The following is a 14144-nucleotide window of genomic DNA, read 5'->3' on the forward strand; positions in this document are numbered from 1 at the left end:
CTGCCGAGTCCAGCTTTGTTATGAGAGTTCACGCCTAATCTTATGGTATTGTCTTATGCTGTTTACAGTCAGTAACCCTGGGAAGCCTGGTCTCTCCTGAAGTGAAACAGAGGAGATATGAATTGAATGGTGGAGGGGACTGTGATGGAGGAACTAAGGGGAGATTGTGATTGGAATGCCTTATATGAAATAGGAACAATGAAAACAAACATTTCAGAAGTGGTACAATGATAGGTTTGATTATAGCAATGTGAAAATATTGAATGAAAAATATTTTTGCTTTATAATTGAAGATGTCATAAATATGGTTACATCAACAGAGATTCTTTACTTCCTCCCTTGATAGCATTCTGAATATCTCAGTATTTTAGGCTTATCATATTCATTTTAAAACTTTATTGAAAATATATTTTTCATATATTATTTTCTGATTAAGGTCTCCCCTCTCCAAACTTCTCTGAGTTTAGTGCTATTGTAATTTCAGACATTCAAAAAGAATAAAATGTTTTATAATGTTAGTTAAATGAATAAAGTATGCATAAATTAGCTACAATATTTGCAAATTTAGAATCATTTTTGTGATTGATATTTTTATCAATAGTATATATTCTTAAGTTATAAAACACAATAAAAATTGAAGCTACTAAGGCTCATACACATATTTGAAGAGTATTAACTTCACTGGCAAATTCAGTTATATAATTATATTTTAGATTTTAGATATATTAAAAAATAAGTATAGTAAATTTCTTTCTGAAGTATAGTAAAATCAGCAATTCAATACTTCTTTTAGATTTCAGATATATTAAAAATTAAAGTATAGTAAATTTCTTTCATTCTCTTGCAACTTTCTGTAAAATTGAGTAGTTTTTCACTATGTAATAAAATACTTTTAAAGAGTGATTAGATAGATGAGAATAAATATTTCTAGTTGGCAAGGAATTCATACTTAAAAGCAAAAATCTTCATTTACTTATAAATAAGAAAGCTGCTGTGCCTACAGTTTTGGATATTAGCTAAGTGTCATGTTTTGCTTTAATTGGTGCTTTGTAGATAATTCATAACAAACATGTAGTAATGCAGATTTCTGAATAACACAGAAAAAACGATGAAGAGACATGTTTAGCAATGGACTGTGTTCTTATGGGAAGATCAAAGAAATAATTCCAAAATCATATAGTTTCTGGTCCCAGATGATTTTAGCATCTGCCAGAGCTATAACTTAGTTTTGTAATTATTCTTAATATTTTTGAGACAAACTCACATTGGTCTTGTACTCATTATATAGTCAAGTATAATCTCAAACTCCAGATTCTTCTGCCTATATTTCCTGAGTATTAAGAAGACAGGCAGTTATTTTCAGTCCTGACCTATGAAGTAGCTTTCAGAAAAGCAAAATGCTATCCAATTCATTTTGGGTTTTTTTGTTTTTGTTTTTGTTTTTTTTTGTTTTGTTTTGTTTGTTTTTGTTTTTGTTTTTTTTTTTTTTTGAGACAGGGTTTCTCTGTATAGGCCTGGCTGTCCTGGATCTCACTCTGTAGACCAGACTGGCCTTGAACTCAGAAATCTGCGTGTCTCTACCTCCCAAGTGCTGAGATTAAAGGCGTGCACCAACACCCAGCTGCTGTGCAAATCGTATTTCCAGTATTTTTCATTATTTTCAAAAACTTTTAAAAATACTCACATTTATTTAAAAAATATTCTTTTGTTGACAGTTTTAGGACAGTAAATGTTTTCTTCCCTATGTTCCTGTATTTGATCTATAAAGCAGAACATGAGAAAAGGAAATAATGTTTCTCATAGATATTCTAAGACCAAAGAATATAACTTCCTGTTACTCTTCAAATGTCCTAGGATTATAACCAAATATGCTTCCTTCAGCAGATATGAACCAGCCTATAAAGCATTACCTAATCATTATTTATAACTTCAACTTATTTTCTTTTTTCCTTTTTGTACTTTTATTATTATTTTTTCTTTCTTTTAAATTATTATTATTATTTATTAGATATATTCTTTATTTATATTTCAAATGATTTTCCCTTTCCTGGATACCCCCTCCCTGAAAGTCCCATAAGCTCTCTTCCCTCCTTCTGTTCCCCAAACAATCCCTTCCCGCTTCCCTGCCCTGGTATTCCCCTACAATGCTGCATTGAGCCTTTCCAGGACCAGGGGCCTCTCCTTCCTTCTTCTTCGGCATCATTTGATATGTGATTTGTTTCTTGGGTATTCCAAGCTGTGGGCTAATATCTGCTTATCAGTGAGTGTTCTTTTGTGACTGGATCACCTCACTCCGGATAACATTTCCCAGTTCCACCTACTTATCTAATAATTTCATGAATTCATTGTTTTTAATAGCTGAGTAGTGCTATTAAATTAAAAGTAGTACTATTAAATTAAAAGTAATGCTATTAAACTAAAAGTAGTGCATAGTGTAAATATACAACATTTTCTGTATCTATTCCTCCATTGAGGGACATCTGGGCTCTTTCCAGCTTCTGGCTATTATAAATAGTGCTGCTATGAACATAGTGGAGCATTTGTCCTTATTACATGCTGGGGAATCCTCTGGATATATGCCCAGAGTATAGGGGGGTCTTCTGGTAGTATCATGCCCAGTTTTCTGAGGAAACGTCAGACTGATTTCAGAGTGGTTGCAACCCCACCAGCAGGAGAGGAGTGTTTCTCTTTCTCCAAATCCTTGCCAACACCTGCTATCTCATGAATTTTTGATCTTAACCATTCTGACTGGTGTGAGTTGAAATTTCAGGGTTGTTTTGATTATCATTTTTCTGATGACAAAAGATGTTGAACATTTCTTTAGGTGCTTCTCAGCCCTTCAATTTTTCCTCAGGTAAAAATTCTTTGTTTAGCTGTGAGCCCCATTTTTTAGTAGGGTTATTTGGCTCTCTGGAGTCTATCTTCCTGTTCTTTTTATATCTTGGATATTAACCTTCTATGGGATGTAGGGTTGGTAAAGATTTTTTCCCAATTTGCTGGTTGCTGGTTTGTCCTTTAGACAGTGTTCTTTGCCTTACAGAAACTTTGTAATTTTATGAGGTCCCATTTGTCAATTTTTGATCCTAGAGCAATTTTTTTTCCTTTTTTTACCCTCCAAATTTTACTCCCCTCCAATATCACACTATGACTGTTCCACTTCCCATACCTCCTTCCCCATCCTGTCTCCAAGATGATGTTGCGGCCCACCCCCAATACCAGATCATGTTTCCCTTTCCCCTACCTCTTTTCCCTTTCCCTTCCAGGTTGCTCCCTCCCTCCCCTCTTTTTATTGTATTTAGTTATTTCTAATATTAAATAAATCAACTTCTTAAAGTTGTTTATTTATTTTCTTTGCAATATAAGTATAAAATGAATAAAGATAACTAGCATGGAAAGTTAAGTTGTAAAACCTTATTAGTCTGTTTTACAAAATATTATTACTAACCCCATATTACTAGTCATTAATACAAATGTAATATACTAAAATTGTTTATCTAGAAGAGAAAAGCTAAGCATTCAATATGATGCTAATGGTAGAGTTATATATTCCTGTGAGTTTTTCCTTTTAAAGTTTTATGATATTGTTAGCTTCAGATTAATGGTGACAACTTCTGATGACATTTATATTAAACACAACCAAACCCTCTCCCCTGTCTCTCTCTCTCTGTCTCTCTCTCTCTCTCACACACACACACACACACACACACACACACACGCACACACATGTCCCCCCCCCCGACATACACACACACATACAAAGAGGGAGCGAGGGAGAAAGAGAAAGAATGAGACTTAAGCTTAGAAATGCCAATTCATATAATTACCCCAAAAAGTAATTTAGTGAGCAGATCAATTTTAATACAATGTTTTACACTTTTACCCACAAGGAAAATGTCAACTTAAGGTACTCGAAAATTGAAAATTTTTCATGACATTTTAATATCTAGATGCAATAAAGCACTCCAATTTCTGTAACTGGGTTAGAACTAAGTCATGTCCTTTTAGAACTCACTTGATAGGTGTTTCATTAGACAGGTAATTCAAAAGGATATGTAGTAGAGTTTATACAACATTGAATTACATAAAAATGTCTGTTGCAAGAAATCAGTATTTGAAACGTGTAGAATCTAAAGAAACCAAATGCATCATTTATTTCCATTTACTGTACAAGTCGTAAAGTGAAAAGCAGCTGACTTAGTTACTGAAATTTATAGTTAAATATTATGATTTTTATCAATTCCTCATCCTGACTTTTTCAAACATGTACTATTTCATTAATTCTTTCAGTTGGATTGTTTGATGTAGTTGGCATACATCTGGGACCTATGAAATGTATACGAAAGAGAATACTGTGCTTTAAATATGATTTATATAAATTTTATATCATAGTTGCAGTTTATTTAAAATGTATTTTTCTTGATGAGTAGATTATATTTTCTTTACTCTCTATGCTTTTACTTTTTCTAACATTTGTGTTTACAGCAATATGAAATATATAATTTTAACTATGCATACATAATAACTACTGTGAAGCATACATAATAACTATGCATACATAATAACTACTGTGAAGTAAATGTATGACAATAACCAAATGTTTCACCAGAACAACTTTCGTTCCTGTTTCTTTTCCAGCATTACACATGTTTTGCATTCTCAAGTGCACTATAGGATTTACTGTCTATGTCTTATGGCATTTTTACTCACTTTATAATACAAACTTAAAAATTAATGAGTGACTGATAGAAAGCAAATGGAAAATGACATGGTCATATAGACCTCATAAGAAAATACAGAAAGACATTGAATATCTAGGCCATAATGGCTAACAGGAGCATGCCTCTCAGTGGAAAAGTTCTGAGAGTGCTGTGGGGTGTTATTGGCAGAAATTCAAGTCTGGTATTTGGTGACTGTAGGTTATCCCAATATCAATACCATTTACTGAAAGACTATTTGCCAGGATGACTACTGAAGGAAACAAACTATCAGAAAGGACTTTCAGAATCAATGTTGTTCTACGTGGACACTAAGCAACATTCACTCTAATGTGAAGCAAAAGGTATCACTGTACAAAACTTCTACCTCTGGCCTATCTGGCCAGAGAGCAGCACTCTGTAGAACAGAGACAGCACAGAACCACAAGTGTCAGAGCACAGACTCATGGGCAGGGAAGATACTGCTTAATGTGCAGCTCTGTCATATAGATATTATTGTTACATGTGGCTTTGGGTCTTATGGAATCTCCATGGCAAATAGTAATGTTCACTCTGATACAAAATTCCTTTCTCCTCCTCCTCCTCCTCTTCCTCCTCCTCCTCCTCTTCCTCCTCCCTCCTTCTCTTCCTCCTTCTTTTTTTTCTTCTTATTAATTTTAATTAATCATTCTAATCATTTACTTCTCAAATGATATCCCACTTCCAAGTTATTCTGCCACAATCCCCCCATCCCACATCCACCCTCTCCCCCTCCCCTTTGCCTCGATGATGGTGCTCCCCCAACAAGCCAACCACCCTCTCCCACCCCATTGCTACAGCATCTCCCGACGATGGGGCATCAAACCTCCACAGGACCAAGGGCCTACCCTCCCATTTCTGTCAGGCAAGGCCATCCTCTGCTACATATGTATCTGGAGTCATCGATCCCTCTCTGTACAATTCTTGGTTGGTGGTCTAGTCTCTGGGAGTACTGGGTGGTCCAGCCAGCCAATGTTGTTCTTCCCTCCTCTAGACCTTTTGCAGTTTCTCTACAGTGTCCCTAAGCTCAATCTGATGGTTGGCTCAAAGCATCCACATCTGTGATTTATAGACATAAATCTATAAATCTGGGATTCCTAAGTCAAAATCTACAATGCATACCTCCCATAGAAATAAGAGTGAGGCTTTGGAGCCATGAGAACCTGGCTGAACTTTCCATCTCTCCAGTAATACAGACACATATCATCAAGATTCTCACATCATATTAGCAGGTAACTTAGCCTTGAAATTCAGTATGAGCACTGTAAACAATGAGTTTCTGTTAGGCATACATTTTCTATACAAGTAATTTGTCCTAGGGAAAAGAAGTTGAAAATATAAAAGAACCTGTTCGTTAATATTAAAGAAATTGAATACCAATGCCCATTTACTATTGAAATATTTTAATAAGGATTTCCACTTTGTCATTAACCATTTCCATATTGCAGTAGAAGCAGAGAGAGATGTATTCTTACATACAGACACACATATATGAAAATTAATAAATAAATTAATTAATTAAGTCTGTTTTTTTTTCTCTTGGTGTTACTCCTGTGGAAGGATTACATTTGACTAACACTGCTGAATTAGCCTTCCTGGAAACTGAACTTTCCTCCGACCTTAGGAGAGAATGATTTTTTTATCTTAATTTCAGAGAAGTATTCTATTAGTATGAAAATAGAACTAATCAGAATTCCACAGTACCAGAATTCCATAGAAGGTAAAACATTTCTTGAAACAGAGCAAGCCATAAAATACCTCACATACAAACAATGATAAAAGTTCTAACTTCATGATAGGAAAATCTAAATTTTCATCAAAATGAAATGCAGAAATCATTGTCTTTTCTCTAATCATGTACACCAAAAACATTGCTGTTTAAAATGATTATTGAGTAATGTCTCTGTTTTATTTATATACCATGAATATTTTAAATTAATTGGTTTAATAATGATTTATTTTATTTTTAATAAAGTTAATACTGATGTCATTTAATGTGACATTTCTGTGGAATTTTTTATAATGCAAATTACAAATGGTATAACATATTAATTATTAATATGCATCATTTAAAATTATGTGATCAAATTAAACTCCTTCCCAGAACTCTATATTTATGCTCTTCAATTACAGTACTGACTTAATATATCACTTTGAATATTAGACTGAGTAGTGTATAAATCTTGCATTATTTAATTGCAGTGAAGTTGCTAATGTTCTTGGAACTATTCAATCATTCATTGAATATGATCCTAATACATCCAAGGTAAAAATGCTTGCTTCTTTCTTTCTCGTTAAAATTGATAACAAACTAAAGGAAAGCAAGAATAATAAAAGTTAAATGGACAGCACAGAATGAAGCCAGTATAAAACATTCATCAAGGCTAATGGTCATGGAAGATAAGTCAATGGAAATTCAGAGAAATTACTTGCCTCCTCGGCCTCTGGAGTGTTTGGAATCAGGATGACTGTGTTCTTCCTCTAGCCACAATGATGCACCTGAAGTTATGCAAATAATTTATATCTTTCAGTAGTGTGACTACAGTTTTCCACCCCTAAACCTTTCTTACATCTGCCTAGCTACTACTTAATACTTTATTAAAATTTTATTTGATTTTATTCTTTTTTAACTTTTATTGAAATACATTATTTTCTCATATACTATACCTTGATTACATTCTCATCTCCCTCTACCCTCTACTTTCTACTGCTCCCTGTTCCTCCCCATCTCCTCTCCAAAATGTGTCCACTCCATTTCTGCCCCATAAAAAACAAAAAGCAAAACAATACAAAATAAAACAAAACAAAACAAAAAAAGAAACAAAAAAACCAGGCTTCCATGTGTTAAAAGACAAACATGACAACATAAAATATGATAATGTGAAACAGTAAGCAAACAAAGAAACAAAAATCCCTAACATATCAAAGTTGGACAAGGTAACTCAAAAGAGGGAATGAGTTGCAAGAGTAGGTACAAATATCAGAGAAACACTCATTCTGTCTTTGTAACTCTGTCTCTCGTTTTTTTCTCTCTCTCTCATGTTCTCTCTCTCTCTCATGTTCTCTCTTGTGTTCTCCGTGTCTGTGTCTGTCTCTGTGTCTCTGTGTCTGTGTTTCTGTTTCTCTGTCTCTCTGTCTCTCTGTCTCTCTCTCTCTCTCTCTCTCTCTCTCTCTCTCTGCCATAAATATTATAAGCTAAAAACTTTAATATATTTTGAAGGGTGTCATTTCCCTAATTTCTTTCTCAGTCTGCTTATCCTTTGAGTATATAAAGGCTACTGATTTGCTTGAGCTGATTGTGTAGCCTGCCACTTTGCTGAAGTTGTTTATCAGCTGTAGGAGTTCTCTAGTAGAGTTTTTTTTGGGGGTCACTTAAGTATACTATCATGTCATCTGCAAACAGTGATAGTTTGACTTCTTCCTTTCCAATTTGTATCCCATTGACCTCCTGATGTTGTCTAATTGCTCTAGCTAGGACTTCAAAAACTATATTAAAAAGATATAGAGAGAGGGGGCAGCCTTGTCTAGTCCCTGATTTTAGTGGGATTGCTTCAAGTTTCTCTCCATTTAGTTTGATGTTGGCTACCTGTTTGCTGTATATTGCTTTTACTATGTTTATATATGGGCCTTGAATTCCTGTCCTTTCCAAGCCTTTATCTTGGGTTGACTCTAACCAAACAAGTGAAAGACCTATATGACAAGAACTTCAGATCTCTGAAGAAGGAAATCAAAGAAGATCTCAGAAAATGGAAAAATCTTCCATGCTCATGGATTGGCAGGATTAATATAGTTAAAATGGACATATTGCCAAAGGCAATCTACAGATTTAATGCAATCCCCATCAAAATCCCAACCCAGTTCTTCATAGAGCTAGAAAGAGCAATGCTCAAATTCATCTGGAATAACAAAAAACCCAGGAGAGCTAAAACTATTGTCAACAGTAAAAGAACTTCAGGGGAATTCAGTATCCCAGACCTCAAACTTTACTACAGAACAATAGTGATAAAAACTGCATGGAATTGGTACAATGTCAGGCAAACAGATCAATGGAATATGATTGAAGACCCAGAAATGAACCCACTTGCCTATGGTCACTTGATCTTCAACAAAGGAGCTGAAAGCATCCAGTGGAAAAAAGATGGTCTTTTCAACAAATGGTGCTGGTTCAATTGGAGGTCAGCATGCAGAAGAATCCAAATCAATCCATTCTTATCTCCTTGTACTAAGTTCAACTCCAAATAGATCTAGGACCTCCACATAAAACCTGACACACTGAAACTAATAGAAAAGAAACTGGGGAAGACCCTTGAGGACATGGGCACAGGGGAAATGTTCTTGAATAGAACACCAATAGCTTATGCTCTAAGATCAAGAATTGACAAATGGGACCTCATAAAACTACAAAGTATCTGTAAGGCAAAGGACACTGTCAAAAGGACGAAACATCAATCATCAGATTCAGAAAGGATCTTCACCAACCCTAAATCTGACAAAGGGCTATTATCTAATATTTACAGAGAACTCAAGAAGGTAGAACCTAGAAAACCAAATAACCCAATATAAAGTGGGGTACTGAACTAAACAAAGATTTTTCACATGAAGAACTTTGGAGGGCTGAGAAACACCTTAAGAAATGTTCGACATCATTAATCATTAGGGAAATGCAAATCAAAACAACCCTGAGATTTCACCTCACACCAGTCAGAATGGCTAAGGTCAAAAACGCAGGAAACAGCACGTGCTGGCGAGGATGTGGAGAAAGAGGAACTCCTCCACTGCTGGTGGGATTGTAAGATGATGCAACCACTTTGGAAATCAGTCTGGCGGCTCCTCAGAAAACTGGGCATGGCACTTCTGGAGGACCCTGTTATACCACTCCTGGGCATATACCCAGAGGATTCCCCAGCATGTAATAAGGACACATGCTCCACTATGTTCATAGCAGCCCTATTTGTAGTAGCCAGAAGCTGGAAACAACCCAGGTGTCCGTCAACAGAGGAATGGATACAAAAAAATGTGGTATATTTACACAATGGAGTACTATTCAGCCATTAGAAACAATTAATTCATGAAATTTGTAGACAAATGGATGGAGCTGAAGAACATCATACTAAGTGAGGTAACTCAGTCTCAAAAGATCAGTCATGGTATGCACTCACTGATAAGTAGATAATAACCTAGAAACTTGGAATACCCAAGAAATATTCCACATATTAAATGCTGTCCAAAAAGAACAGAGGATTGACCCCTGGTTCTGGAAAGACTCAATGCAACAGTATAGAGGAATAACAAAACAGGGAAGTGGGAAGGTTTGGATGGAGGAATAGGTGGAGGGAAGAGGGCTTATGGGACTTGCAGGGAGTGGGGACACAGAAAATGGGAAATCATTTGAAATGTAAATAAAGAATACATCGAATAAAAAAAAGAAAGAAAAAAAACTTTAATATAAAGGCAGAGGACATGGGGAACGATGTTAGACCTTTGTTTGCTAGTTCAGTCTCTGTGAGCTCATTTAAAAATTGATTAGTTCATTAAGAAGGCTTTCTCACCTCTGGATTTGACACTCTTTCTGCCTCTTCTTTGTGGGGTTCCTGAGCTCTGAGGGAAGAGATTCTATGGAGACCTCACTCCCAATTAGATTCTCCTAATAATGCATGGATGTCATTCTTTGTATCTGTTCCTATCCTCTGTAAGAGTAAGCTTCTCTGCTGATGACTGGAAAGGGCTCTAATCTATATGTATAGCAGAATATCATTTAGAATCATTTTATTGATACTATTTTTTTTAGACCTGCACTGTTTGGTTTCATCCTATATATCTTTGGGCCATGTAGTATCTGGTTCTTGATTACCAAAGGAAAGTCAGTCATGAGGTCCTTCTTGTGAACTGGACCTAAAGTCAGATCAGACATTGGTTGGTTATACCCTCCCAGAAGTTCTGTGACATCATTGCCCTAGCATATTTTTCAATCAGGACAGCTTTCAGATTAAAGGGTTTGTGGGTGGTTTGGTGTTTGTTTCTCTTGTTTAGAAGCCTACAGGGTACCTGCCTGTGGGAAGCCACTTTATCCAATGCCATTGCGAGATGGCACTGGCAGGAAAATCTTAGTCCTGGTAAACAATTCTGGCGCATGCAGGGTACTACCACACAGTGACTCAGTACTGGTATGCTAATGAGGTGCACCTTAGTTCTCCTATCACAATGCGACACGCCCCTTAGTGAGGACTGCTGGGATATATAAGGGCAGCAAAAGACAGTTGGTGGCCCCATGTTGGAGAAGAAAAGCAAGGTCCTGAGTAAAGTGCTGCAGAGAAGAACCTGGTCATGTCGCGTCTTTCCTTGCTGGTCAAGTTAGGCGCCGACACCTGCCCACACCTAAAAGATGATTTCATTTCTTTTGATTCTCTGGTCATACTAACTTTTCTGGTTTACTCCTGCACATATCCCAAGCATACTCTTTGAGACAAAAAGCCAGGGTATAACTCTGTCTAGTATTTAGACTAGAGGTTTTAGGCTTAACTATGAAAGTGAAATCATGAGAAGGCATTATTTGTCCTTAATTTGGTTCTTATAATGCCTTCAATACAGCAAGATGCAAAACATATTTTATATTATGTTCATTAAGAATAATTAACTTGCTTGATGGTTATCATTAAAAATTATAAAATTTTGATGTTGCTTATATTGTATTGTTCTCCAATTCATGGGTCACCATAACTATAAAATCAAGAGCTCTGGTTAATGATTCCAGACATTCAAGATAGGTGCAAAATTATAAAACAAGCAGAATAAATAACAAAGACGACAAAAAAATGACAACGAGGATTTATTTACTATTATTTCTCTAGTGTTTGTTTTTCATGATCATGTGGTAGTAATTGTTGAAACTAAATTACATAAATAAAAAACTTTGCATTGTATTAAGAAACAATGCTATGTTTATGGTAGGGACTTTTTCTAAGTGAAATACCATAGTATGGTGGTTGGTAGTAACTAGTGACTTACAGAGTCATATTTATGGGAAGTTTAAAGGTAAGTTTTGTTGTGGTGTGAGTGCACATGCCTCTGTTCCCAGGCTTCAGTCTTTGAGCTCTTGGACCCCATCTGGTAGTGATGATTGTGAAACATTTAAGAGGAAAGAGTTTCACTTCAGAGGGTCTATCATTAGGCCTGTGGACCGTCTGCTAACTTAATGTTGATATAATATGGCCAGCCGATTTCCCCCTCCTTCCACAATACCTTCCTTGCATGATTTAGCCATGATTTTCCCCCATCCCGTGTACTGTAATCCAAAAGAATGCTTGCTGACAGGAGCCTGGTATGGCTGTTCAATGAGAGGTTCTACCATCACATGACCAGTACAGATCCAGATGCTCACAGCCAACCATTGGACTGAGCATAGGACTCCAATGGAAGAGCTAGGGGAAGGACTGAAGGAGCTGAAGTGGATGGCAACCCCATAGGAAGAACAATATCAACTAACAGGACCACCCAGAGATCCCAGGGACTAAACCACCAACCAAAGATGGACCCATGGCTCCAGCTGCATATGTAGCAGAGAATGGCCTTATCTGACATCAATGGGAGGGGAGGCCCTTGGTCCTACGGAGGCTTGATGCTTCAGCTTAGCAGGATGCTAGTGGTAAGTGGGTAGAGGAGCACCCTAACTAAGGCAAAGAGGAAGGGGGAGAGGGGCAATGGAATGGGGGGGGGTGAAAAAATATTTCAGCTTCTTATCTGCTCCCTACGGAATACTAGCACATCTTCCCTAAGATTGTTGAAGTGTATTTACCCTCCATCTTCTGCCTAAGAGGGAAAGAAAGGGTAAATTCTTAATACTTTTCATATGAATTAAAATTAATTCTTTTTTGTTTTATCATATTCTTTATTTACAACCTTTTTTTTGTTTTACCAATGTGATTTTGCATGGTGTTCACAGCTCAATCTAATAACAATTATATCAATCTACATTTGTTAAAACTGCTATCAGTTTAGGTAAGTTAAGCACTTACCTCTTCATTACAATTATAAGTACACATATGATTGTAATGGTTAAATTGTCAATATTTTGTGGTTTAACAGTCTATGGTTGACCTGGAAGTTGGTCAACATTATCTACTTTTTTCCAAGGAATTCATTTATAGTTTTCTATAATAATGTAGAGTTTAAACTTAGATAAATATTTAAGTATAACTTAAATAGATTTGTATAGGGACAAATACACTTAAATCTTAAATGATTTATATTCTTTATGAAAAGTATAAATAAAAAGTTTTGTATACAACACAGTTAAAAATAGAATATAGGCAACCATTAGAAAGTAATTTTTAGAGTTCTCGTATCAGTAATTAGCATTTTATATGACTCAGTTTTTCCTATTGTATTATTTTCATAATACAAGGAATTTCTGAATACCCTCTTTATCTGTATCTAAATTTTTTGAGATAATCTGTAAATGAACAAAATTATTTGAAAATAAAGCAATCCTAGAGTGACAAAAAGATTAAAACAATCCAAGGAGTGGGGAGGTCTGATGGGGAACTGTGGGGCATCCTCTTGGAAATGGAGGAGGAGGAATGGGATGAGGAACCGTTTGAGGGTGGACCATATGGGGGATAACAACTGGACTGTAAAAAAAGATGAAACTATAATAATGATAAAAACAAAGCTGAAAACAAAATTTCTTTTTAGAAAGATGTAGACAAAATATGAGCAAAAAATCATTTTATTACTATAAAATATATTACTATATTTTCTAAAATAATAAAAATTGTTCAAATATTCTATTAAATTAATGTGTTAATCAAATAGCCAAAACCAATTTGTCTTATATTTTCCAGTAATTATCTTAATGAAATATTGAACAATTGAATAAAGTATGGTATAAGTGCAAAGTGATTGACTAGCATAATCCAAGGCGCCAAGAGACATTTCCGAACACCAAAAGATCATCATCAACTTAGTAGTAATTAATAGAATAGCAATAAATTCAGAGAGTCTTCCAATTAGTGTGATTCAATTTCACATATTCTTAATACCTGTGTTGATCCAGTCATAAAGAATATATCATGAAAATAAATGAATGAAATTAAACTTTCCAGGATCTATTTGACTTCAAAGATAATTTAACTTTTTAAAATTTAGTCTGTCATTATAGCAGTTGAAAATAGGCACTTAGAAATGTAATTACTTATCATAAGGGAATTAATAGTGGAAAAGTTTTCTTTATAGGTCATTTAAAATATACAATATAAAAATTAAATTATATACAATTACTTGAAATGAAAATGCCAACTATTAAGTTGTATTTTTTGTTTTGTTATGGTGTATGTGTGTATGTGATTTTACACACATATGATAACAAGTTTAGATTCTAATTTATTTTGCTCTGAATTGTCCCATAGCAGTCAT

This window comes from Apodemus sylvaticus, chromosome 16, assembly GCF_947179515.1.
Source record: "Apodemus sylvaticus chromosome 16, mApoSyl1.1, whole genome shotgun sequence".
In the NCBI taxonomy this organism is placed as follows: domain Eukaryota; kingdom Metazoa; phylum Chordata; class Mammalia; order Rodentia; family Muridae; genus Apodemus; species Apodemus sylvaticus.